The sequence below is a fragment of the Psittacula echo genome, assembly GCF_963264785.1.
Source record: "Psittacula echo genome assembly, chromosome: 4".
Lineage (NCBI taxonomy): Eukaryota > Metazoa > Chordata > Aves > Psittaciformes > Psittacidae > Psittacula > Psittacula echo.
In genome coordinates this window covers 58,664,632-58,689,729 of record NC_137738.1, presented here as the reverse complement: position 1 = coordinate 58,689,729, position 25,098 = coordinate 58,664,632, and the positions used below count along the sequence as shown (strand labels likewise).

General features: G+C 42.8%; 1 protein-coding gene across 2 annotated transcripts in view; it reads right to left on the bottom strand.

Annotated features, from left to right (window-relative positions):
* FYN (FYN proto-oncogene, Src family tyrosine kinase) overlaps positions 1-22,846 on the bottom strand; it is a 142,049-nt gene extending 119,203 nt beyond the window's left edge. For both annotated transcript variants that reach the window (XM_080615305.1, XM_080615306.1), the window contains exon 1: positions 22,719-22,846. The gene's annotated coding sequence lies outside the window, so the exon portion shown is untranslated. The remainder of the gene's footprint in view (positions 1-22,718) is intronic.
* Between the last annotated feature and the right edge of the window lie 2,252 nt (positions 22,847-25,098).

Genomic DNA, 25,098 nt, shown 5'->3' with positions numbered 1-25,098 from the left:
AAGTCGACATGGTTTTCACTCCAGTTTGCTCCCTGACCTATCCAACAGAACAGTGCTCAAACACTCCAACTAGCCTGGGTTGCAGTGATTTTGAGGAGTGAAAACAGTGCATTGGTATCACAGGCCAGTAGATTGGTGGGGGAGAGGGCCAGGAAAAACATATATACATAAATTGAAATAACTTTTTTTCATGTTTTAGCATTGTTTGGAAATCATACAGACATGGCATTTCTTTCTTACAGCCTTCAGAGGAGTTTTGCAAGCAAGATCTCCATTGCACCGAGACACATCAAGACTAAAGTCTGGGCTTCACTGAGCTCCACAGGTAGAATGAAAGCAGTGTTAATAAAGCAACAGATGGCAGAAAATTTCAGTTATTAAAGAAGAGAAACCCTCAGTACTGTGGGCATCTGTCATCTTTTCACAGTATTTTTGTGGCATGGATGCTTTGGTCACACAATAGTACAATATGTACTATTTTACATAGTAAATACACAATAGTACAATATGTACTATTGTAATCTTGCTTAGAAGCATCTTTCCTGGACTCTGAGGGAAGTGGACTAGAGCTATATTTCATACATTTTTTTATGGAATAATTTTTCCTTCACACGCTGTTTTAACTGATGCATGCCTCAAAAATTAATCACAAAATCATTACTTCTCCGCAAACACACACTATTGCAATGAAGTAAATTTGTCAGTGCAAAACCAGCACAATTTTAAGTAAACCAAGCAAAAAGACAGAATAAGACCAAAGGATGGTATGGTCCATTAGGGAAATGCTTCCGGCAGCTGACGCGAGAGAAGCTCCCTGCAGTGCTAACATCTGCACGAGCCAGAGGGAGAATTTATTTTCCTCTACCCCCAGAAAGGGACAAAGAGGGAAAGAGAAGAGGAAATGGCAGACGGAAGATAGTCTCTATTTTACATGAACAGAAAAAATGACAATGGGAAAGACGACTGTCCTCTGGAGACTGCAGGAAACCAGTCACAGGATGTGCCCCTTCCAATGCAGTAAGTTAAATGTATGCCTGGAACACAAATGTATTTTTCTTAAAGTCACACCACAAGCAGCATCACATTTTGCAGAGCCTTATACTATTTGTATGTTAAAGGATATGAGTATATTCCTAACTAAACAGACATATATTTAAGTCTGGAAGCAATGATACAAAACCTGTTTGATATACATACAACACTTGTGACCTGGTTTGCTTTGTTCCATTAAGCCCAAAGAAGAAAACCTGTCACAGACACATCTGACCTGTTTGGTTTTTTGTGGGTTTTTTTCTGTTTAAAGAAGCAAAAAGAAAATTGCAAATTCAAGTTGCATCGAAAGGCTTTCATGTAACCTTTTCTCAGAGCACAGTATAAATGTTTACTCACCTCTCTCAAAATGTCATCAGCATTGTGTTGGGGACATGCAGTATGGGCACTGAACCAGCTTTTATTAATACAATGATGTTAACGGGAACAGCAAATGGCTGGGTTTTTTTTTTTTTTTAGACTCCTTAAAGTGTTTCATCAAGTGTCCAAATACTTCTGACTAAGGGCTTTTGTAGATTTTTTTTGCTTTTTGTTTTAATTATAATTCATAAGCAGCTTATACAAGCACGCCAGGGATTATACGAATCAAATGCTGTTTTGTGGCTTTACATTTATTTTCACTTCAAATAAGTCAATCACCAAACAAGATCTCCTCTTCCCTAACCTTCTTTAGCAATCCTCTCCCCTTTCCTTCTAAGAACCAAAAAGGTAGCAACAAAATAAAACAAAAGAGGGGGGAAAATTAATAAAACAACTTTTCAGAACTCCATCTGAAATTTTTCAAGCCTGTCACGTTCAATTTAAAAAGTTGTCATAATACTGAAAACCAGAAGTTTTCAGGAAACCAAAAAGAATGTTTCTGGTTTATTCATATTTATAAAATTTCTGACTGCCACATTACCAGCTGTTCAGTGACTGCCTTATATTTCCTTGCACTGTCCATACAAATGGTGAGAAAACATCTGCTCACATTTAACAAAGGGTTCATTTACAAACACCTCATTTAGCGAGTCATATATAGTTTCTTCCTTGCATGTCTTCTGTGCATCCTATAATCTCTCTTACCAGCACAAATGCATTTCATAATATCACCCCCATTGCAAGCACTCCAGAGATTTATGTATTTCCCTGAAGTCTTTTGCTGACAGTCAGAAAAGGACAATGATGACTTGATGAGTTTGTGTTTTGACATGCAGGGGTGGGCCCTCCAAACAGTTTTGAGAAGTGTTTTACAACTTATTTTTAAACAGAAGATAGACTAGATTATAAGGTCAAGAGAAATTAACCTGAGAGTATTAACCGTCAAATGAGATGGGGGAAGTGAGATCATACGAGTGGGGCTCTTCACAGAAATGCATGAAAACGGGTGGTGATGGTTAATTAAGATTGTGCTGATAAGTGCCAAAATCAAGTTCTCCATTTCCCCTACACCTTTCAAGCATAATTAGGTTTAAAATAAAACAGAGTAACAGTGTTGACAGAGAAGAGACCACTTGTTTATGCTCTGACTCTGCTTTGTGTTACCTGTAAAGGACAGCAAGGTTTAATATATGTCTGTTGGAGAGCTGCTTCACATTCTGTAACTGAGCTCTTGGAAAGGTACAGACCAGATTCCTGATTATTAGTTTTTACAAACAAGAGAAAAAAGCCCACTTTGGTCACCCCAAACCATAGGGTATGAGCCAGATACCCACAAAAATAGAAGCCTGAGTTGCAAGATCCTCCAGAGTGCCAGACTTCCTCCCAGTGTAAAATATACTGCCTCTACCCCACTCGGGTGCCTCAGAAAGCCGAGCTGGGGCTCAGGCCATTTCCCCCCAGCGCGTACAACACCGTCCCACTCACAGGAACGGAGAGATGAAGAACCTGCGATGCCTACGGTCCCAGCAGCACCAAATTTCCATTCTGCATTGTGTCTGTCTGGTTTCTCACTCACACAAAGGCTGGTTTGTCATCTTTGCCACAAGCACTGCAGGCAACAGCAAATTTGTGTGGTTCACGTGTGCTGACTTGTAACACCATTTAGTAGCGAGACTGCTCCGGTTATTGAGTGTGCTGCTTCATATCTGAACAATATAGAGACTCACTCCTTTCTTTTGTTTTCTTTTCTTCCTATCTCACTGCAGATCCATATTCAAAGGTCCATTACACACATTTGTCTGACAAAAATGTTAAGGTTATGAAGTTACACACAAACAATAGACATTCCAGAGCCGTTACTGGTTGTGCTGTTTTCTTTGTCTGCCCTCCCCCAACCTGCCCATGACTTCACTGTGATGCAGTTCTTAATTACATGATCACACCAAGTTTTCTGTAAGAGCACAGTCTCCTTCAGTACCTAAAATGGCTGGTGCTTATTCAATATGGTCATTTAATACTGTGGGGTTTTTTTCTTTTTGACATTCACTATCATTTCATTGAATACTCTTCCCAGCCTGCTCTAAAAACACAACCAGTTCACTCATGGGTCCCTGCACTGCTGAGCGCCTGAATTTTCCCTCACAAAGGGTGCATTTTTTATAGCATCCTGAGGCATCAGGAGTTTTATTGGCACTTTATGACAATGAGAAAATAAATTCAAAAGTGCTCTTTATTTAGGTGCCCAGTTTGAGACAATCGAGGCCTGACTATTCACTACACTCACAGCAATGAGTCTATTGACTTCTCTTGCAGTTGCACGTACTCAACGCTTCTCTAGTCACTCCTCAGTCTATTAGCACGGCTACACAGCAAAATAAGTCACTTTTCATAACGGTGTATGCTTGGCAGATCCTTGCCTTTTCCTTCCCACAAACTTCCTCACCTCTTTGATGTGGCACCTCCCAGCTCCTGTGACTGATGAAGCTGTGATTTGGCAAGAGCCAAGCTCTCCCATTATTGTCTCGGTCTGCTCCTGGATGCACTGAAGGAAGCAGGGATCTTCTCAGCTGAAAAGCCCAGGATCACATCATGCAACTAAAACCCAAACTGTAGTGCACACACACTAATGCTGCAAGCACTTACCGCATCCTTGACTTAGGGGGGGGAAAAAAATATTTAAAAAATCATGGAAATGTTCTTTGAAATGAGGCTATTTTGAGATTGCTAAAAGCAAGCCTTCCTCATCCCCTGAGAAATTCTCCTCACACGAGTACCCATGATTAATCGGCAGGCTGATGCACAGCCTCTTCTTTTGAAGCTCAGAGAGAAACTGGAAACTTCATGTTGCTTTTACCTCTGTGCTAACCAGAATCAAGAGGGAGGGCAGGGGCGTACACAGCACTTCATTTATCAACAGATTTCTTGGGTTGTTGCTACCAGCAGAAGAAAGAGCCTAAGTCCTCAAATCATCAGTTCAATTACCTTCCTTCAGATCAGACAAATCAGACTCTGGAATCAGCCAACTTCTTTGTCAACCAGCTTGAAAGTCTTTTCTCTGCCATGGCCTATGCAGAGAGGCTAGAGGAACTGGTCAAGTTGATTAAAAGGGAGAGAGAATTGGAAAACAGTACACAAGCAGCCTTGAAAGATAGAAAAGACTTTCACAAAGAGGCAATTTTTTGCACAAAATGACAGCATATTTTATTCGCATAAGTAACGCAGGAAGGAATAGAAGGTTTCATGACCTGTGCCCTTTTAGTCTTCTGTTTCTCCATGTACACTGAAGATAATAGAGATGCTCTGTATGCATACCAATGTCAGCTGGATATTAGAAGCTCCCCAATAACTGAAGCGTAGAAGAGAGCAGCTGTGCATGTTGGAGATGCTCTTTCTTTGAACCATCTAGGACTCAGTAATGACCTGTGTTCATCATGTCCTAACTTGTACTGTTAGGGCAGGAGTGATTTAAGATCCCTCCTCATTCAAAATCTCTATGATGCACAACTTTGTGCCACTCTCCAAAGCTGTTCTCAGAAAAGCCAGATGCATAAAATCTCACCTCATACCCACCCGCCCTTATTTCCTCATGTCTGTGTGCTTTGTGATTTAAGACCTATCCTGAGTCAATGCTAATTTAAATACATACATGCTATGGCAGTACTGGATACAGACACTGCAAAAAACCAAGTGAGATACTTGGTAGAGATTATGGGCAGACACTCCTCTCATTTAGCACCCATTACTGAGTATTGTTGATGTACATGCTCTAAGAGCGGCCAGAAAGATCTGGGCACATGTTTGTAACTGAGCTGTCAATAAAAGACTATTCTTTGTTATACCAGTACTTAGGAAAAACAATTTCCCTTACAGAAGCAGTAGGTTATTAGTATATAAGTACTGGTAATACGTTAGGAGTAACATATCTCCAACCACTTCACTCTCTTTTATGAGGAATATAGCAAGTCTCAAAAAGCAGCAGAGCTATTTCAACTGCAAGATCCTAACTCTCTGAAGTAGCTGAGAATTGGTCTGTTCTGGACATAGAATCATAGAATGCGTTAGGTTGGTAGGGACCTTAAAGATCATCCAGTTCCACCTCCCCTGCCATGGGCAGGGATACCTTCCACTAGACCAGGTTTCTTCAAGCACCATCCAACCTGGCCTTGAACATTTCCAGGCATGGAGCACCCGTAACTTCTCTGGGCTGAACACGTATTAGCTGCCAACACAAATACATAAACCAGGGAAGATTAAAACTAATTACTAAATACATGATATTTTCCTTCTAGAAGTTAGGTGAAGATGACTGCGAAGAAAAGGAGGAGTTGTGCTGGCTGTGAGTAGCCACAGCTGAACCTACTGGAGCTTAGGGTGCACATGATCTCTGTGGCGAGGGACGATGTCCACACTGTAAGTGCCTAAATAAGCTGTAAGTGCAGCTTTGCCAGCCTACAGCTCTCAGAATGCCTTTACACTGAAATGTCAGCACAGATACTCCAGCAACAGCAGTATGGACAGGCAGACACCCACACCCTGCCTTACCCTTTTCACCAAGAGCAGGGCCAACACCCCAGTCTAAGCAAACTGCCCAGGCTTGAGCAGCCTGCAATGGGCAAAGACATCCTTTCTGCTCTCTCACAGACTCGGGTAATTAACAGGAAGAGTAAAACCAACACAAAGCATGCCTCAGTGTAACTACAAGGCTCCAACTCGGAGCTCTGTAAAGAAGAGCACTACTTCATCACATCTATGAAGGCGGAAGCCTCCAGCAGAAGGGCAAGCCCCAGAACAGTATCACATAAAAAAAAGAAGCAGTGTCAAATGTTGAATATATCCAGTACAGCCCTCAAAGGGGCAGATAAATCCCTTTCACTGTATGAGTTTAATAAAAGAAAATATCAAACTAAGCCAAAGTGGCACAATTTGTCCAGCCCCACACAATCAAAACTGATGTAGGATGCTTACCACAAAAAAAAAAAAACCAACCCTGACAAATCATTCAGTGTTTAACAGGAACTCCCAAGAAACACTAAGTTTCTCATCCCCAAAAAATATATTTAGCAATGGGTTTCTTCCTCTGCCCCCACTCCTCCTTCCTTCTTTTTCTCTAGAGGATGCATTCATCTTGAAGGAGTCCAATAAAGCAGAAGCAGCACAGAAAAAAGCAGCATGTTGATTGGTACCTTTGCTGTTCATAGAACACAGAACAAATATGAACAGTCAGAGCCTGATACTCTCAGAGGAAAGGGCTAGATTAAAACACAAAGATAGAAACCTCAGCCTAGAAAGAGAATGAAAAGTTTTGTGTTCTCCCCTTTCTCCTCCTTTTAGCCCCAAATTTCTCTTATACCAAGTAGTTCCCATAATTGTCACTGATACCAGACTGGCAGGACCTTAAAGGGATCAGGCAGACAGTTACGGGACTGGAGAATGAAAGAGATACAAATGAAACTTCACTCTTAGGATGTTAAAAATTCCTGTTCTAAGAAGAAGAGACTGAAAATCAGTTTTGCATATTATGGGTATTACCCACATGAATTTAAATATAGTAAGGCATTATTTCTGGTTACACACTAGTCAAATATTTTTCTGACACACTTCAGGAGGAACATTACTCAGACACAGATGCAGTCAAGTCACGTCACTAAAATGCTGTGACTGGCTGGTAGAGCAAGTCTGGGAGTTTGCTGGGTATGCCTAGAAGGCAAACTGGCTATCAGATTTTAAAATCCTCTATTGAGCATTGTGAGTTCAAGTGGCTTGGGTTACTTTTGCTCTATAAAAGCCTGATAACTAAGTCTACCGACAAAGATTCTGCATTTAAGGGAAAAAAAAAAAAGGTTGCTTCAGATATCAAGTGGCCACAGATTTGAACTTCCTAGAAGTAAGGGTCACTGAAGGGAAATACCAAGTAGTAGTCATCGGGCCAATGAAGTTTCGTTTCTTACCAATGCATCCACCTCTTCTCCCCATTCACTTTCTAGTCGCTTGGACCCTTGAGCCTTCCCTTTCACCTATCCTTTTCTTTTGTATCTCCTGACATCCTAAAGAGATGAGAGCTGTGGCTAGTTGAGCAAAACAGACGTGCTCACTCAGTTTGGCAGCACTCTAGTTGTCTGACATCCATAAGCACTGAGTTTGACTGTCCCTCCAGGAGGGTTAAAAGCATAGTGTCTCCTCCGCATACCTGCCTCTCCTGAAAAGAAATAGGTCATGAAGATCACGCACAGCAGTCTTCAAATTTACACTGAGAGATCAAAAGGCTCCAAATTTGAGGGACAAGTGAAAAAACTGTGTAAGGCTCATTCCTGCAGGAAACCCAGAATATAAAATAATCCATGCTTTTACCATTTATCTGCTTTCTATATTAACCATCACACACACTATACTCTTTAATACTTTTTAAATTTTGCAATATACAGTCAACCGTATTGCGTGGTCTCTCACACTCCAGCAAGAGAGAGAGGAGATTGCAAGTACAGTTTCAGAAAGCCATAAAAGTGGCATAAATCTTCAAGTATTCATTATGTAGAACTGAAGAATTTATTCTACTTCATAGTATTAAGCTTCATTTATTTGATAAGTATTCTTCCTAAAGAAAGCAAGTTTGGGAAGAAGGAAAAAATGAAATGGTATTGAAAAACTGAAGCAAACAAACCCAACCCACAAGTGCCAACCAGGAACTTGAAATTTATTTTGGGAATTCTAGAAATTCATCAGAAATGAGGTCTCATAGGAATGTCAAAATTAGGTTAGCAGTTTCTTGCAAACATCAGGTAAAGAAAATAAAGAAATAAATATCAAGAACTACTGCCAAGAAGGTTTATGCTGGGTTTTTTCCAGGACTCCGCCACTACTAACTAGTAAAAATTATTATCCAGGTCTTTCTCCCCTTGATTCTAAAAGGGGTCAGATTCTTTCTTTAACACATTCTGCCACTACCCCCAAAACCCAAAGGAAAAACTGTTTAAAACCAGTATCTACATATACAGGCAATGGCATATACTAAACCTCTAGTCTTAGCATGTGGCACATACTCAGATTTAAGTGCATTAGCAAAGGTAATTTGAAAAATTAAGGTTTAGAGGGTAAGTTATTTGAGATCCTCCCTAACCATCCTCCTTTTTTAATACATTGTATCCCTTGTTTTGCCTCTAGAAAATGTGATAATTTGTTTTAAGCTGCTAAAAAGTGATTCTTGGCAAGATTAGCACTTGGAAATTCCTAGAACAGAGAATAAGGCATCACCTTAAAACAGCAGTCAATACATGATGTGCTTAAGGTCAAAAGCTAAGGAGCTGTTTTCCAAGCAGTAAGCCACCACACGCTTGTCAGAGAATAAAGTCATGAGATGATAAAAAAAAAAAATAATAATAATCTGACTCACATCTGGAACATAAAAGGCCCACTTCTGACATTTTTGGTTCATACATGTATTGCACACAGGCAGTGGGTGTGCTTGAACAGCTCAAGGTCAGCTATCCTGGAAGGCATCCGCATCTTCAGAAGGGTGATATTTGGCTGGTGGAGGGGAGTGGGTGGGCTTGTTTGTTTGGGCAGCACAGCTAATGCTTTAACTATTGCAAAACAGAGGAGAGAAAGTGGTTTTAAATTACTTATTCCTCCCAAACAGCATACCGGGATGGCCTCAAGTGCCTCATACTGAGCAATGCCCCAGTTCTTACCACTCGTTTTATAGAGGCCTTTGCTTCTTTATTTCTTTTTTTTCCCAGAGAGATTAAAAACAATACACAAAGAAGTCAGTACATTGCTTGGAAACATCTACCAACATTAACAGAAGAAGTGAACTGAGAACATTTTTAGGATCAGCCTCTTGATTACACCCATCTATGTACCAGCAATTTCAAAACAGCATACATTAGCCACAAATCAGCTCTAACAACTAGTCTTCCAGGCAGGGCAATCAAAATATATATGTTAAAAACACCTGCATCACATCGGTGGAACTGATCTCCAGCGTGATTTTAATATCTTAGATTTAATTATAAGGTGTTAACAAGCACACACACAATTATTCCATAAGAAAAAGACAGCAACCTTTCAGATTTTCAGCATCAGCTTCCACTAGCCTGTGTTGGACTTTGGTGGCCCAATGAACCCATGTAACTTCTTCAGCAAATTCTAGCCCCTTCTCCTCCAAAACCACTGCAGTATTTAAACATCTGGGGTTGGTAACATCTGCTTCCAGTCCTGCCACCACTCAAATTTTACTCAGAAGAGCAGTCAGAGACAGGACGCAGCAGACTGAAGGTTCTGGCATTGTCTTGGAGGAGGTAGTGATTTCCTGTGCTCAGTGCTGTTACCTCATCTCCTAGAGTTTCTATCAAAATAACATACATTACACTCTTTGAAGAAGGACACCTTTTGTAACTTTCCTAGTTTGCTAACTATAACTGAAGTTATCTTGCATAACCTGTTTAAACAAATATTAAGTACGAGTTGATATGCATCCCCCTCATCTTCCCACTGAAACTATTTTACTCAAGCTGCCACCAAACACCAGAAAGATGGTGAGCTTTTTGCACAACATAAATCAGAACTGGAACAAAAATTCAAAATGCTTTCAACTCTCACCATCTCCCCTATGAGAGCTTATATACAGCACCAAGAGACCCCAGCTTCTGACCAAAATAATAGCAAACAAATAAAAGTACGCATGCTCCCGAGATGTTTAACCTCACCTGAGTGGCCATGGTGTGAGCTGCTCTCCAGCACTGCCAATAGTAGCCAATAGACCAAGAGGACTGGGGAAGGTCCCTGACGGATCTGGGAGGGGGTGCATTTATTACTGTTAACAGGCAAAACTCCACATTTCTCGACATAATACAGGGACCAGTTTAGTAGTAAGCCTCCACTTATGGCATAGCTATTGCACACTGTCCTTCTGCTATGCAACAATGCCTGGGTAGCCTGAATGAGCTGTACAGCTCAAGGTTCACTTCCGTGCCAGGAGAAGCTTCTTACCTCAGAGCCCAGATCAACTCAAGCTATGGTGACAACTATATGGAGTGAAAATGCACAACTAATTCTCGGGGTAGGGCAAAAAATAATCCATCTTTTTATTTTTTAATTGCCGTGAATATAAGCACTTCTGCAGCATTATGATTGAAGCACTGGGAACACCCATTAGCTCAAGGATAAACAGCTCATTTGTTTATGAGAGGATTTGTGGGCAAGGCAAAGAAGGTGAGCAACAGAGAAGACTGAGGTAAGCAGCATGAAGAGAGGATTGCTATAAGTAGGGTTATGGTAACAAACCAGGTGAAAGAAGGACCTCTAAAAGAGCCTCTGGCGGCCACAGTCAGTGCCACAGAGCTAGAACAAATACCCAAAGGAAAATCACAGGAGGAAAACAGTGGCAACTGCCAGTGTAGGAAGGGAGATTTTTAAGAAGTTCCTTGGTAAGATCAGATACTAAAGAGGGTGGGGGAAGCGTGACAATTCCCCTCCCTTGTCCAACTTCTTAGCTCAAGCCTCTCTACCAATGCTTCCTTTTACACCCACTGGGGTTTTAAGGCTTCTTTCTTCTTTGGTTTTACCAAGACACCCAGAAGGTCCCTGCAGCACAGCAAGCACTCAGCCCAGACACCTCCCTTGCAATCATTTGACCGAGCAGCAGACACTGGCCACTCAACATGCCAGGTGCTTACCTCACCACAGCTTTTGGGGAGCCAGAATTCCCAAAGCTAAATAGTAGTATCTTAGATATTAAAGCAGGTGTATGCATGTAGAAGACCTATGCCTTCAGCTGCTCTTCCACACTGAGGCACGACAATATCTGAGCTAGGGGATGTGAGATGAGACTCATGACCCTCAAAGCAGCAGGAACTGCAGGACAAGTCCCACATGCACAGGTTTGGTGATGGTTGTGGGCTTCTGTATTTCAATTTTTGTGGGTTTTTTCACACAAATATAAATTTACGGACTTAATCCGTTAACATAAAACTTTTATTTTGTGTGTGTTTGAAAAAATATTTAAAAAATAAAAATAAAATTATGTAAAAAGAGTAAACCCTTAAAAAGCACAGACTATAGCTAGTCACATGTATTTCAGTCACCTACAACAGCACAACTTCCAGTGATGGAGTCTCAGAAATCTGATGGTGAAGAAATGCCTGCGTTTAAAATGTTAAGCACATGTTACTGTCTCACAGCTCCTGAGGTTCATCTGGGTGGCATGCCTGTTATTTCAATTCTCAGATTTGCTACCAAACACTAAATTTAAAGTGGGTAACTTAGCTAATAGCTAAAGTACTGCTAGGAAAACAAACAGAATACACACAATGCATCTCTTTGCACATGCTGTTTACTATGCATTTTCTTCACCGTTTTACCAAAATAATCACTGTGATACAATCTTACTACTTCAGGTTATATTGCTGTATGCAGCATGAAAGTCTGGTGCAAAAAATCACTACAGGGAAATGGAAACCTTTGCAGCTTTGTGTATGTAAACCCTGGTTTGGTCATCTGCTTCGGACAATTAAAGCAAAGGGCCATCTCTGTTCCAGCTCTTTTGAGGTGACAGAGAAGCCTACAAGTATTCCCTTGAAAGGGGGAGTTTCCACCCCTCCAGCTTGAAAGAAGTGAAGACAAATTGACAGCAACTGAAGATCTGGCACCAAATAAGTAATTTAATTAGCCAGCAGGTGGAGGGAAGTAATTATTCCTCTCTATGCAGCATTTGTGAGACCACATCTGGAGTACTTGGTCTGGTTTTGGGAGTTCTGGGAAAAGAAAGATTGACATACTGGAGTGAGTCCAGTGGATGGCCATCAAGATGCTGCAGCACTTGATTTATGAAGGAAAGATCAAGAGAGATGGGTTTGTTCAATCCATTCTGGGAGATACTCAAAAGCCCTGGCTTTAAAGTTGGACCTGGCTTTGAGGTTAGCCCTGTTCTGAGCAGGCAGATGATTTCCAGAGGTTCCTTCAAACCTAGATTCTCCTGTTTAAATTTTAAATAGAAGAACTCCTTAGCAAAGTTAGAAGGACTATTAAAAAGCAGTTTAACAGAAGAAAGTACTTCATTAAAAAGTACTTTTAGAAGAAAAGTCTGTTAGCTTTAGAGAGACCTTAGATATAGAAAAAAAACCAACAATATGATTGGGGGAATAAAAAAAAGGCAAAAAATTGCAGGTGATTATACCTTCAAAGAAAACTACTGGTTCCCCCCACTCCAGATTTAAACCATGATGTGAAAGAGCCCAAAGCTACGTACTTTTCACCATATACACAGGTTCAGCAAGTTCTCATACCAACAATCATAAAGTAAATCTACATCATGTGGTTTGACTGCCATCTTCAAGATGTTTCCTCAGAAATTATGCACCAGAGTGGCAATGTATTGCTGACTGCAGAAGACATGCTTACTATTGCAGTTTGAGGTGATTTCAGTATTGGCAAACACTGATCTTACTTCCCTTGCAGAGTTGCTCACTTAAGATCTATGCAATTTCACTTTTGGAAGAGAGTGTTAACAATGGTCCAGTGGCACTAAGAAATCTACAGAAATGTATTAACCCTTTGAAATGAAATTTGAGACAGCAAGCCCTCTAAATCAGTTTACTTTGGAAACAATTCACTCATCAAGAAGTACTCCCCCACTCACACGGTGACACAATTCGAATGGTGATCACATCCTCCTTTAAGAAAGATTGAAAAGAAACGCTGCATACAATTGCAGCACCATATCATTTCAAAGCTTGTCGGTAGCTGTTACCAGAGCTCCTGGGGAACATAATCACCTTTCTTCAGTGGGGCAGATAATGTAAAGAACAAACAAACAAATAACAAAACATTCATCTAGTTAATCCACTCTTTCAGGTCATTGCTCTCATGTCTCTTCTTTTTTGTGTCAAAAGGTAAAGTACAGCCTCTACAGCACCACATACTGCTGCACAGATACACTCACACCAGCTGTGAATACATCATGGTGGTCCTGGAAGCGGTGCAGGCACATTAGCAGGATGTTCCTCCTGGGCTGCTGGGGCTATCGTGACTCTCACACACAAGCTCTTCTGTCCACCTCCACATAGTGCCATGCGGACATATCTCCAGTCTCAAAGAAGTAAACACAAAGCAGTGCTTTTTTGACCCACCACCACATTCAGATCCAGATTATTTTTGGCACAGCCTCACTGTGCCACATTAGCTCTAAAAGGATGAAAACTGTCTTTAGTAAGACACAAACTTACATGGCAAATTGTGGAGGATTTCACTACAAAAGCAAAATCTGGCTGACTTTTTTAATACCTACAGCTATACAGACAGCTTCATCAAACAAAACTAACTCTTTTGGAGTATTGTGTACAGTTCTGGTGTCTTCAGCTCCAGAACTTGTCCATGAAGGACATGGAGCCGCTGGAAAAAGTCCAAAGGAGGGCCACGAGGATGATCAGGAGGCTGGAGCACCTCCCGTATGAAGTAAGGCTGAGAAATTTGGGGCTGCTCAGCCTGGAGAAGAGAAGGCTGCATGGAGACCTCATAGCAGCCTTCCAGTATCTGAAGGGGGGCTATAGGGATGCTAGGGAGGGACTCTTCATTAGGGACTGTAGTGATAGGACAAGGGGTAACAGGTTCAGACTTAAACAAGGAAAGTTTAGATTGGATATAAGGAAGAAATTCGTTACTGTGAGGGTGGTGAGGCACTGGAATGGGTTGCCCAGAGAAGTTGTGAATTCCCTGGTGGTGTTCAAGGCCAGGTTGGACAGAGCCTTGGGTGATACGGTTTAGTGTGGGGTGTCCCTGCCCATGGCAGAGGGGTTGGAACTAAATGATCTTAAGGTCCTTTCCAACCCTAACTATTCTGTGATTCTATTCTATGATTCTATGCATGAGGAGGAAACAAAAACCCAAACAATGTAACTTTACAACAGTTCAAATTAAGACTTGCTGAAAACATAGCAAGAGCAGAGACAAGGTCACCCTACCCTTAAAGAAGTCACTGAATCACACTGATGCCAGAGGAAGCCCACAGTTTTCAAGAAAAGCATACAAACAAAAGGTTTTTAACCTTTTACAGGATTGGCAGCAAATTGTCCTGAATGTCAAGTCATGAAGTAATGCATACCAGTACTCTCTCTGTCCTGCCTTGCAGTGACTGAGGAGAAGGAAGAAAAGGCACACGGTCTTCCCTGCGCACTTTGTCCGCAACCCTATTTGTTCCTTTTTGGCAGGCCCACTTGAACATTAGGACAAGGAGTTCTGCATTTTTTAAGCATGTCCGGTAATGCTGCACTAAGCAAGAAAAACAGTCAATGCTTGTCTTCTATCTCCCCCAGTGTATAAAAGCTCATTTTTGACCTTCAGATGTAAAGGATGTTTCCACAAGGTCACAATATTTAGCAGCTTTTTTTCTCAGAAAAATTTTTGGGTTTGCTACATTTCCTACAAAAGGGAAACTCCTAGAGAGGTGGTCAAAAGAAATTGAAACCAATGTGATGTGTAGAGTTTCTTGAGAGCATACAGACTGTTAATACTGAGAGTTAAATCTGGCTCTTCAGTTTGCTAGCTTCTGTACGCTGACCTTATGCCAACCTTACGCTGATGGGCTTACAAATTTTTTCAGCAGTGATTGCAGCTAATAAAATGGGTTTAATTAAACACGTTTGATTTTTTTCTTTTAAAGGCAGTTTGCCTCAGTCTTTCTGAATGAAATAGAAAAGGAATTACATAATAAAAATAAGAATCCAGTTGCTATTCCTCCTCACCAGTCTAAAGCATGAGGTGTGATGAATATAAGATCACTCACCAGACACCTGAATAACTTAATATTTGAAACAAAAGGCCTGCACATTCAGCTAAAGGTTTTTAATGAAAACTGTGAATGACCTCAGATACTGTGCTTTTCAAAGAATTAGCTTTACATAATTGTATTCCTTCTTGAAAGGTGGAAACTGTACATTATCAATGAATTTGGAAATGGACCTGGAATGTCTCTTGCTGAAATCACCAATTCAAATGCTGCCCAGAGTGATAATGACCAGAAATTTCATAATCTATTGGCTATCCCACAGCCAAATCCCATAATGAAATTTAGGAGTTTTCAGTTACTTTCCAGTAAGGCAGAAAAGCAACAGAACTGGCATTTTTGCTGGACTGCAGACAAAAATCTTACTGGCTGTGGGCTTCCCCTCTGTAATCTTGTTATTCAGTTGTTGCCTCTTTTCAAATATGATTAGCATACAGTGACAGCATGCAAGAGGACCTGTCCACAGAAAGGTCTGAAAGTACAAGAGGTTGTTAACCTCACTATAGAAAAATCCTCCACCATTAAAAATCAACACTGAGCACTTATATGTAGTTTAAGACAAGAAACAGTCTAGTTGCCCAGTCAAACAATAAGGGTTTTCATTACAAGTCTTAGAGATGCTTACTTTTTTTTTTATCCTGGAAAAAAAATTTATCATTGCTTCCTAGTTAGAGGCACTCACAAAGAAAAACCCAGTCCCAGGAACAAATATTCTTTCTTTTAATGATTTGAGAGCTGCTTTCTCTTACACCTGCTCTCCTCCTCTGGGGGTAAAAGCAGCTGGCTGTAGGACACAATCATCACCATCTCCAACACAGGGTTATCAGCTGGTCTTATGCTAAATCCCGAGAAATGACCAGGAATGGGATTAAGTTGTCACAGAAGAAGGAAAAGTACTTCTGTGGAGATGTGATACTTTTCATTATTTCTTGAAAGTTAACACAGCCCCAGAGTTGCAGCATTTTGGCTGATACAGAGATAGGTACAGCCCTTGTTAACATAATTGTGAAGTTCATAAGGGCTGAAAAGAGAAAGAAAAGTCCATGAACGCTATTGCTGTGCACCTCACTGATGGCCTAGAGCTGAAATAAGGTCATTCACCAGCGTCATTACTAATCTGAGCTTCAGCTAGGTGCCCAACGCTTTCATCTCCCAGCACGATGCTGCAACACAGCATGCTGTTGCGGCTTCCGGCTTGGAGAACTTCTGGACTAACCAGCAACAAGTCTTCCCAATTATTTTTGGGCAAGAGCATCAACCTCAATTACAATCCCCAGAGCAATTCTGCAGTTTAAAGGTCAGGCACAAAGGGAAGAAAACAACATATTTGGGGGGTGGGGAGAGAGAGAAGGGCTAAAAAAAATCAACAATTATCTGTACAATCATATCAGAAGCCAAGATAGGAACTGCATGATAATCCTAAGTCATGCCAGGAAAACCTTCAGAGCTGCCTCTTTTGTAAGTGGTACAGCTGCAAGTCAAAGATCAATGTTATGCAAAGTGCTCTTTCACACACAGGTTGTTCGAAAAACAACGGAGGTTGGAAGGTCTTTATTAAGACAATAAAAAGCCTTCAAATGAATTCTAAAGTTTGTTTGCTTAAAAAAATAAGAAAAAAGAAAAAGCAAAACACCCCCCCCAAAAAAAAAAACCCAAACAAAAAAAACCCCCCAAACTACAAATAATAGAAATTTAAAGAAAAGGGGTGCTAGGAACCACCACATACAGTCATTAGAGAACTTTAATGGAACAAAAAAGTTTTTCTTAAAGAAAACTGAATGGGTATTTAATATTACTCTTTATTCTCATACCCTGTTTAACTTCTCTGTATAGCTTCACAGAGCTATACAGAGCTATAACTGAGGCCTGACAAGATAAAAATTATCTGGCAATAATGTTTTCATCTTGGACCATATCAAAAAGGTTCGAGAACTATTTTGGTCAAATCTGTTAACATGGGAAAACTGAAGCCAAGAGGAAAAGGACAATTTCAAACAGAAGATACTTCATCCAAGTCAAGCCAATCATTTGAGGTTTCCTTCTCCAAAAATTGCTAAGAGTTATATGCAAGTTCAAGTGGTGCCAAACACCACTATTAAAGCAAATGTCCTCACTCACACACACAAGCAGCTTCCTCTGCCTGCTTCAGCTAGCTCTTCCCTTGGCCTGTTCAAAGTCCTTCCACCCCAGCTACTTCTCCGATTCTTCATATGTCGTGCTGGTGCCATTACCATCACTTTCAGCTTCAGAACACTTTCCAAATTCACCACTGCAAATGACATAGTTCTGGTGAATAAAATAACATTTTTTCAAGTGCTTCTTTAAGTTTCAGTACTGATGGTACACTTTGCCTGAAACGTAAGGCCTCAATTTCAGGTTAAAATAAATTGTTACAACCCTTCAGGCTTTAGGTGTTTATGTCTTTTAGAGCTCCCATGCTCTGCTGCAAGGCAGCATCGAGAATGTGAGGAAACTCCTTCCCAGGCCACCCCAAGAGCTGTGAAGCAAAGCATACTATGCAAGGCAGAGCCCTTGTTCAGGGCTGGCTGCTGATAGTGCCCCTCACCACAGGGCCACGCGTTTTAGGGAAAGCCCAGTAACAACTTTCACCGCACAGGATCTGATACTATTAAAAGTAGCTCTGGCTCCTTTGAGGAGCTCTGGCTGGGCTGCTTCGTACTTCAAAGCACTCAGCACATCACTCAACAGGCACTTTTCAACATCAGTCCTTTCTGGTTGTAGCCACAGGGCATCTAAAGCAAGATGGGGCAAAGAATTTCCCTAGGCTAGAAAAGTCATCCAGTCGTTGCTGCCTCCTAAAAACCCCAGCAATACAAAATAATGACCGTAGAGGGGTGACCTTCCCTGTTCCCGTCAAAACACTCACATCACAACTGCCTTGTATAGCTCAGCATATTAAACCATGACTTAACGTGAAGAACATCAACTAACTCGCTCTAAAAATTTAGGTTACTGGTTTAATCAAGTAGGACTTATTACTCACAGACACTCTAGAAAATTATAATGTTGAACAAGCAACTTTCAGAGGTGCAAGAATTCCCTGAATCAGGAGAAGCTGAGCTGGAAAATGTAGGGGTAACCTCATATCACTCTGGCACGAGCAACATGAGTAGACCCATTCAAATCGAGGTGCCTTTGATAAAAGAAATAGAGCTGCACTTTGGGAAGGACAGCAAATTAAAAATTCATTTGCTGCCCCCTCTGCCGCTGGAAAAACAATTTCACCAAGGCCATCTAACTCTAACCAGTTGATATTTCCAGGCTAGCTTCTGATGGCTTTCTCAAATGAAAAACATTTATTCAAATTCATGGTATACAAGGAATAGAGCTGGTCAGGAAAAATCTGTCAGTCATCTTCTGCAAGAAAATTCTATCCATATCTAAAAACTCTGTAAAACTGTTGCTGGCTTTATACTTCAATAAAAAGTCAAGGTGTCAAAGGTTCTATTTTGTTCCAAACAGGTGCTCATATTTTGAGTTGAAATCCTTGCTGTCATCACATGTTACCACTCAAAACAGTCACAAGCAACATGAGGTGGCATGTTTTGATTGACTTGAAGTAATTTCATTTTTCAGTTACCCCAGTATGAGTGCTGACATGGTTCAGTTTTGTTTCCCATTCCAAGTGAAGGCAAGTTCCAAAAATCCTTTTCAAAATGTCATTGTTTTCCTGTGGCCAGCGAAAAGGAGAACAACGGGACACTTCTCCTTGGCTGCAAGCTCCCATTAGGTCAGGCCTGTTTCTGGTTTCAGGGTTCAAGGACATTTCCTGCAGACAGGTTTTACTTGACCACTCTCAAACTGAGAGGCAGCTTACCAGCCTGAAGCCACTTGCCACCTATTGAAATACAAATAGAAAGCTTTTCTTTTTCTTTTTCTTTTTTTTTTTTTATTTATTTTTTATTATTATTATTATTATCCTAGCAAAAGCAGGTTAGGGCTTTTAGTCTCTAAAAGCAAGCCACTGTGGTACCAAGTGAAACACCCAGGACGCAGGCAGACGCAGCACTGACGGTTCACCTCCATCTGAGGCCCTTTACATCGGGTGGTCCTGGCAGCATTTTCCTTGGCACATGGACCACTGGGAGTGTGGCTCTGAGGCGCACAATATGTTCAGCACAGCACAGCCAGCAACTACATCCTGTCCCTTACTGAGGTGCGTGAGACCTACAGGGGTCATAACCACCCTGGTAGCAAGGCCTCAGAATGCTCCACGCTAAAAACATGCATATCGTGTTGTTGGCTTCACCCCAAGTAAATCACAGGCTTGCATGACACAGATTTGTAGCTTTTTTGACACCAAAGGAGGCCTTAATTGCTAGATTTCCATGAGACAGCTAGGGTGAGTTAGATTTGTTGGTTCAAGTCCTGATTTTGGAGTAATGGGTCAAATTACTTGTGAGACAATTCTGTGGGAGCTGCAGGGTTGGGAAGGGACAGGAGTTATTGGTTTCCTCCCTCTCAAAGAAAGGTCACTTTGGCAATACACACTGCCAGCAGCAGACCTGCCCATAAAGCAAATTACAAAGTGCTGTCCATGACACAAACAAACGCCATTATTATACATTCAAAGTAGTGCCCAAACTGAATTAAGCAGAACTTTACAGAACAAGTTTGAATCAAATATTAATGCATGCCTCAGAGAGAAGGAGGAAGGGAAAAACACATGTGTACAACTCTTTCTCTCCCTGAAGTAAAAGCACTACAATGAAGCAACACAGTAAAGTGAAGATGCTGGTTAAATAAAAGTAATCAGGCATAAAGGGGCCAAGAGCTTTAAAGTCTTCCTTACACACAGCTAAATATATGATACTGTAGATGTACCATATTACAGTGTTAAATCATCACAAAGGCACCGGCCAGTTTTCACTTGTCTAGACACAATTTTATTACACTGTAAATCCAGTGCAGACCATGCCACTTCCAGATTATTATATTCAGCTTAATTAAACTAAGCCATAGGGCCAGTGGCCACAGAGGCCAGTATCAGACTCCACTTACTCATTTTGAATGACGCTATTCAGGGATTTCACATAAACAGGTTGTGAAATCTAGTATAGTATCTTAAAAATAACTAGTTCCTCAGCAATGTTTTATCTTAACTCAAATGAAATAGAAATTAGTGAACAGGTCCTAACTTTAAAGATACTTAAAATGAAAATGATTAATACGCAACTTTGCGGTACCAGCTTCTTCACTCTTGCCTTACACTGACTGCCATGCCCACACACCAAAGTTGTTTATCCCTCACTGAAGACATGCATTTACTGAACATCAAAATGATTTCCAGAGAAGCCTGTTCAGGGTTATATACTTAACTGGCATTTCATGCCACTACATCTTCCACCAGCAGGCAACACAGAACTTCTGAAACAACATGCCCGAAGCATAAACTGCAAAACATCACAGCCAGTGGCCTACCATTAGACAACCTCATATTGGAAATTCTTATTTTTGCCAAAGATGAGCCATGTAGATAAGACAGTAATTTGTTAGAGGTGGAGAAGCAGCAGGCTTACAGGCACTCTCTAGGAAGCATGTGAACATTTTGACAAACTAAGAGAAATCTGAAGCCTACTACCAACAAAATACAGAATTAGGCAATCTTCCTGTCTCTTTTTCATCAAAATCATAGCTTTGTGGAGTAAAAGGAGGCTCAAGAAGGACCCTATTTTTTTTTCAAAGAGTCTCCCTTCTTAAAAGTGTTCTTAAAAAATTGTGAAAAGGCACCAAACTACTGATACTCATCAAGCGTTACCAGTTTTCCGAGCACGTACATCAAGGTGCTGGAAACTCTTGTATCACTGGGGGGAAGTTAATAACCTTTCGACTTTACTGATACTAAGTAAACGTCCAAGTGTGAAAATGAGCTCCTCTCCCTTCCAGTTTCCAACTGGGCCAAGCCGTGGTTGTAATAGATGTAACTGAGAAGTTGGAGATGCTGCCTTCCCTGCTTTCCCACTCTGGTATTTTTCTTCTGGCCTCCTTTGTTCACTTAACAGAACTTTGTTTGAAGTGTGTTTTTACTCCTTCACTGCATGACAAACCCACACAGTCAGAAGACAGGCTTATAAAAACCACAGATCTCCAGCAGGGAGCTCAACAGTGGGTGTAATATTGGACACAGCGCTCCATTCATCATGCACATTCTCCGGATTTCAAGTTGACAGTGTCCCTTTAGCTTACTGTTCCTCCTCATGGGAGGATCAGACAAGTCAAGCCTAATGAAAACACTTCCTCCACCAGCACATAAACAAACAGATCTTCACCTGCAATTGTTCTAAGCTTAGGCCACAAAGAGCTAGTTAAAAAGATATCAAGGGAAAAAAAAAAGAAGAAAATAAAAGAAAGAAAATTGGGTCGGGGGAGGGTGAGGGGAGATGCTGTTAAAGCTGCAGGGATGGTGGAGGGAAGGATGTGGGAGTTAAGGAGGTTGTATACAAGGAGGAAAATTACAAGGTCTCAAAGGAATTCCCAGTCTTGTGTATGCATTTCAAAAGCCTGGTCTGTTCCCACTTGTTATTTAGCATTTTAGGAATCAGAGCATATCAGAGTGATTGATGAACAACTGCAGAGGATTGCTTTCCACTCAGCCTAAACCTTCTCCTCCAGCACCGACTCAGCCTTGCCCTCCCCGTCACTGCTGAATGGACCAAGATATCATGGTCTTGTTTTCATAAAGTGACCCCTGGCCCTCTCCTAGCGCTCACACACATGCAAAATCCACACAGGTCAGAAATAAGACTAGTTGCCCAGGAAGCAAAGACCAAACTGAGCGTTATTAAGGAGGTCGGGCGATGAGTACACTATAGCTCTGCAGACACAGCAAAATGCTGGCACCCTTGGTGTGGTGTTTGGTATCTCTCGCTAATCTAAAATGTGGCTGGAAAGGAACTGGCACCAGCTCAGCGGCCTCATCTGGGGAGGAACAGAGAGGCTCTAGGGGAAAGACAAGAAACAAGCCTCTTTTCACATCCTACCACCCTTGGGCATTTTGTGCGTCCCTTCTTTCTTCCCTGAAAGAGGCCTTTGTCACAGACGAGCAAATCCTATACGATTTATTTCAGAAAGAGAGAAGGTCTTTTTATTTATCGCCCCCCTCCCCTTTTTCGCAGTTCGGCTACAACAAATACAGCCCTGTCCTGTGTCCCCTCCCCTCTCCACGGCCGGCGGTCCTCGGGGTGGGGGACACGAACACGGGCGATCACCGGGCACGCAGGGGCTCAGCGCCCGCCTGCCCCAGCCCCGCACGGAGGTCTCGGCCGCTGTCCCCGGTCCTCCTCGCCCTGCAGGCCGCGGCTAGCGGCTCCCGGCAGAGCTTCGGTGTGTCTGTGAGTGGGGGATGCCCGCAGCAGTGCGGCCGCCTCCCCTCCCCAAGAGCCCCCGCACCCCATCACTGCCCGGGCGCACAAAGGAAACGAACGCGCTGCAGCATCCATCCATCCATCCATGTACCCATCCATCCATCATCCATCCATCCTCCCGCTTCTGCTCCCCGCGGCCCCTCCGTTACCTGAGGCAGCTCTGCTCAGCGCAGCGCGGGGCCGGGGCGGCGCCGCCGCACTCACATCCTCCTTCGCTAGCTCCTCTGCCGGCTGCCTCCGCCCGCCCGCCCGCAGCGAGGGGCGCTACTGCCTCTCCCCGCGGGCAGACTCGCTGCGCCGAGCCCCGGCCGGGAGCGGAGGCGCCGGATTCGTGCAGCGGCTGAGCCGCAGCCTGGGTAGGGATAAGCTCGCACGGGCTCTCCGCGGTGCTGCTTGCTCCCGCCGCCGCCTCGCTTCCTCTTCGCTCCGCTCCGCCCGGGTGAGCGCAGCTCGGGCGCTCCCTCCCACCGGGGCTCCTGACAGATGGCGCAACCGCAGCGCCACCACCGCCGCCGCCCGACCCCGCTCTCCCGCACGGAGCCGGCAACCACCCCCCCCCTCCCAGCCGCGCCCCTCGGCGGGGTTGGCCCCAGACTGGCGGCTCCGCTGGCCTATGGCGAGCCGCGGCCGGCAGACGTTGCCTCTCTGATTGGCGGGCGGAGGGGGAGGCGGGGCAGGCGGGGCAACCCCTCAGAGCCCGCTGACCGCGGTGGCGGACAGGGCAGCGGCTGGCTGTCGCCAACAGTCAGTGGCAGCCTCTTCGGGCGACCCTTGGCAGCCTGGCGGGGCCGTGTCGGAGGCTGCCCCGGGCTGTCCGGGAAGAGAAGCGAGGTGGAAGGAGGAGGAGGAAGAGGAGGGGTGGCCAGCCCATGACGGGGGTCGCGGCCAGCCGCTGCCGTCGCCAGAGAGGTTGCCGTTGCTCGGCGCCTCGCTGCGTGTTCCCCGCCGGCGTGCCGCGGGGAGGCGGGAGCGGGAGCTGAGCGTCTCGACAGCCCGATGAATGGGAGAACAACCTTAATCAGATTATGCCTCTTTGTGAAAGACGGCGTCTTGTTTTACTATTATGATTTTTTTATCCCTAATTCTTGGGAGTTCTTGGAAAATTGGCAATAGTGGGTTATAAGGCAATGATGGTAATGAAATACACAGGTCTTTTCTAGGGTTATGGTTTTATCCCAGTTTTCACGTTTAATCACAGAGTGTTTCAGCTGGCCATATCGGGAGGAGTGGCAGCCCTGCCATGGCCATCTTCCAGGGGTGTACCTGCTGTCCCCACGTCACGGCTGGACACCTCTGCTATGGCTCCAGTCTTGCAGTGTACCCAACGACGTGCAGGCTTTGCTGTCCTCCACCTTGCTCCACAAGCAGGTGACTGGAAAGGTCTCTGTGCACTCTGTTCCTTTCAGGTCCTCGGCAATGCCGTGACTCCTCCCAGCGTTTCTCAAGGTGCTTGCGTCCACCTCCAACGCCCACTGACAGCACCGCACACTCCGGCTTTAGGTCCCATCTCCAGTACTACCCTGCCCATGACCTCGGATGCTCCCGTGTTGACAGATTGGCACATCTCATCATCACTCATCTCCTGGAAAGCTTTTCTGCCTTAGCACTGAAGAAATCACAGTTTAAGATCCAACAAGAACAGGAGAGACATGTAAAATACAGATGCAGAGAAACTAAATAAAACATATTGAAATAGCAAAGAGAGATAATAATAGTTTTCAATAATTAAGGTTTACATTTCTCTCTCCTGCCTGGATCTAATTTTTGTCTGCCAGTATTTAACCAGAGAATTATTTTATCTTGATGATTTGATTTTCTGATAAAATTACAGTTTTACAGGTTCAGATGTAACCTTGTTTCCTACCAGGATGTCAACAGCTGTGTGTTTACAACAAAAAAGTGCTTCACTTCTCTGTCTAGGTGACCATGTACGTCGTATGTAGGTGATTGCTGATCGTTACATTTCAGGACCCTACAGAGTTTGTCACACTAATGCATATAAAGAATTTCAAGAGGTTGGGAATTTCAAAAGGGAATGTCATTCGTGTCACTTTCATTTAAAACCCGATTATAGATGTTTAAAGAAACAAAATTTTCAGGCTCCTAGGTATCTTATTTTTAGCTTCCCTCCTAGCCTTTATGCTGAGAAGAGCTTATTTTTAAAAAGAGTTTATTTTACCATAGAGAAGGTATAGACTATGTTTCAGAGGGATAATCAAATGTCATGTTCAAATTCTTCACTCAAACCAGTACACTAATTACAGGCTAATAGGTCACTAATCGGCTTCACCATTTTATAGCCTCTCTTACACTTCCCCCCTGTCTACATTGCTAACTCAGCGATGCTTCCATTTGTTTTGGCTGTGTGTATTTTACCAGTTATAGCCTGTCATGTACAGCATATTATAATAATAATTACAGAGTAGTGAGGAAAAAAAGTATCTGAACTTGCCTACAGTATTTTAAGAGGCTGACGGTATTTGCCTGAAACATCCCACTGTGTTTTCAGGAAGTGTTTTGGCTGGGGTG